The sequence below is a fragment of the Syngnathus scovelli genome, chromosome 11, assembly GCF_024217435.2.
Source record: "Syngnathus scovelli strain Florida chromosome 11, RoL_Ssco_1.2, whole genome shotgun sequence".
Classification (NCBI taxonomy): domain Eukaryota; kingdom Metazoa; phylum Chordata; class Actinopteri; order Syngnathiformes; family Syngnathidae; genus Syngnathus; species Syngnathus scovelli.
This window is the reverse complement of record NC_090857.1, coordinates 2635050-2638438: the sequence shown is the minus strand read 5'-3', so window position 1 is coordinate 2638438 and position 3389 is coordinate 2635050.

Sequence of the window (3389 nt, the reverse complement as noted above, 5' to 3'; positions counted from 1 at the left end):
CATAATTCAAAGGAAATCAAACGTATGCATTCTGCTCTATACATTAAAAAATAACAAGGCTAGTGGATTTTGAAAGCCTAATAACTGCTCGAGAGAAGGCAGGATTCCACTGAGCCCATTAACATTAACATAGGTTGGGTCTTACAATGGTCTTCTTTCTTACAATTGCAAATTAATGGAATTTTGCTTATCTAATGGAAGAAGAGGGGAAAAAAGATTCCTGTGCTTCAAGCAAAACTGACTGCAATTTTGGAAGCAGCAGTTTTCATCAGCATTCAAATCTAACTCAACAAAATCCAACTCTTTTTCTTTTACAAATTGTTCCCCAGCGTAATGGCTGGACACACGTGAATATGTGTGGATGTTAGATTACGCCAGTTTGGGCGAGCCCTCTGTACCACGCCGGGCCGTCCAACAAAGATGCTGACTCCCATCGCCTGAAATGAGCTTCACCAGGCGCATCTTTCAAAATTGGTCACGCTCGCTGACGGACAAGCAGGCCTGGTAAATTAGAATTACTCCTCATTTGTATGTGCTTTCCATTTTTTTTTTCCTCGTGGCTCTTTTGAATAAAAGAAGAGCCAGAGTTGGACTCAATAAGAAGATTAAAAGCAAATAGTGTATATATTTGTCAAATCCAGGGTTTGGGCGAGACTTTCTCGTCAGTTTTAAGTCGTCAGGCCCGGTTGCTACTGAAGCTTACTGGAGGAATTAAGTGTCCTTTTGTTGCAGGATCTCCGAGCCAACCCTCGCGCTGCCATTTTCAAATTAAAGAGGAAAGTTTTTTTTTTTTTCTTGGATGAAGCAAGGGGTGATTGCATGCAAATTCTGTACAGGGAAGATGAGCTCACATGCCACATAATCTCATAATCATTTAGGGCCCATTGACACCATCGAGGGTGAAGCCCAAAATGCAGGGCGATGCGGCAAGTGATTTTATTTTCTTGTATAAATTGGTAAAAAAGAGTGAGCACCATATTGAGATGAGGGTGTGGCATTTGGCAAGGATTGACTGGCCGCACTGGCGGGGGCGGGGCTAGTGATCCCCCCACCAAAGTTGGCGGGCAAGATTAAAAACTGTGCGCTGGCACAAAAGCAGATGTAATTGGGTGCTTAACAACTTTGGAATAAAAGCGCTTGTCAGCTTTTTAGCACGTCACATGTAAGCTGCGACCGACCGGGGCGCAGGCTAATGACGACGACAGGGATTTCATTAAACGCCTTTTGTCCCCTTCCACTGTTTGACTTCCTATATTTCAAACGCATTCCAACTCAATTTCTCGCAGCGAGTTTGATTTGAATAATTCCTTGCTTAAAGCCCCTTTTGAATTAATTAAAATGCCTGTTTGTACTCATAGACCAACAGATGCCCCGGTGTTGGTTTAGCATGAAACAACAGCAGCCTGGCTTTAATTGAACACTTCACCTCTAATACATTGTGTAAGCGCATAAAGACTCATTAATCTGCAGCATTGCATTATTTCTCACATAGTTTTATTACCCGGGACAAGGCGGGGGTGTGTGGCCATGTGGAAATGCACAGTAAGTCATATTGAGGAATGGCATCTTTTAGAACATCGGTTCAAAAGAAGGGCTGGGCTTGTAAAGTAGGATTTCAAGCCAGCCCATCATCCCGGTTTCAAACAGTGGAAAGGGAAAGAGTCCATATAATTCAAACATAATTCAATCGTTTTAAGAAAGACAATTAGAGTTGCAAGCCAGGTTCAAGGATGTAGGTTGCAATGTATGTTTTAAAGTGCCAGGTCGAGTTCAAGTTAACACCGGGCGATGGTTTTGTTGTCTGGCCAGCCTTGGGCAGATTGAAAGACTCTCTGGAGACGATTGCTTCACGAGAATGTATACACGTGTTTAAAAATAGACAACGTTAAAGAGATGGAAGGCTTATGTTGTGTGCAAAAAGGCTAAAACACTAAAGCAAATGGAGGATGTTATAAATTTGAACCGGTTTCAAATCCTGATGTCGGAATGAAAGACTCCTCTCCCCCCCGGCCCCCTGAGGCCTGTTAGCGCACGCCTGATAGGCATCCTCGTTACCTCCATGACAAAGCCGTGAACCAAACAAACATCGGAGCAGAACAAAGCTGCCCCTGCACGCGGCGGCCCTGATGCTCGGTGCTGTGCTCATCAGCCCGATAAACAGCAATAATCACAGTAATGATGTGTATCCCACGGCCTTCTGGGAGGGGCATTGTGAGGTACAGGGAGGGGATTGCTAATCTGGGAGGCTTGTGCCGATTTCCAGGGGATACCCAGAGTGCTGCGTCCGCTTAGATAAGGGCAGCCGGCCCCTGCGTCCCGACAAGAGCGGCCTCTCTCCCTCCGTTGGTGGGCCGGGAGCTTGCTCGAATGTGATAAGATGCTCCCGAGCGCAGGTATTAGCTTTGCTCTGTACAAAGGAACGCCAATGAATCGCACGTGGAGGATGAACCCCGGACGAGAGCCAGACACTCTGGGTGAGCAGATAAGCGCTGGTGCTCGGACAACGGGCTGTGCCCCCACCCCCCCTGCTGGGCCGGATGAAGGCGATCTCCCCATGACGTCCCATCAGGCCGTGGTCGCTAAACTGCTCGTCTTGATCCGTAGGACGGTCAATGGCTGGATGAAGTCATCCGGGAATTTTTGCTCAATTATGTCTCGTTCACAAGCACTTTGATCTACGTAATTGATATATTAATATGAAGATTAAAAGTGGTTTTGTGCCAAGGTTGGGCTTTTTTTTTTTCGCCTTTGAACGAAAACATATCTTTGGTATCCTGTAAAGGCTCACTGAGTCGTAATAGGATAGTTGCTATAATCCAGCGTCGCCTCATGAAATGATGGCACGCATCAAAATAGGGGATGAACTTTGAGTGCCGCAAGAGCAATGTGGACATGGCTGACTTGAAAGTAAAAGTAAATAGGCCGTCAAAAGAAATCAGGCACTAAATGGGAATTGGGCATTTTAAAGAGCCGCAGTGTAAACGGAGCCTCAGATAAGAGATAAGTCAGCACCTGCGCTGGGCTGCTCTGCACGTTCTGCCCGGGCTGCACTTTGGTGATTTTGTGCCGGTGCGATTTACTGTCGGGCCTGCGCCTCTGGCTGTGTAAATGATCTCCATGAGAGGGAGGGGGGCCTGTCACCAGCACACCATACTTCAACACAAGCAAGCCAATTCTGATCAGCGTTTCCTAATGTGAAGCTTTATATCAGCACAGATTGTGTTGTGTTGTTACGAGTCATGGGCTGCTCGGGAGGACATTGTGTCTCCTCGCTAGAGGTCGAGAGCTTCACTGTCCCCTACAGAAATCTAGAATCACCTCTCAATATACAGAACTATAACTTACTTTATACAATATATAAAGTATGTATTCCATATTTGGAATTATAC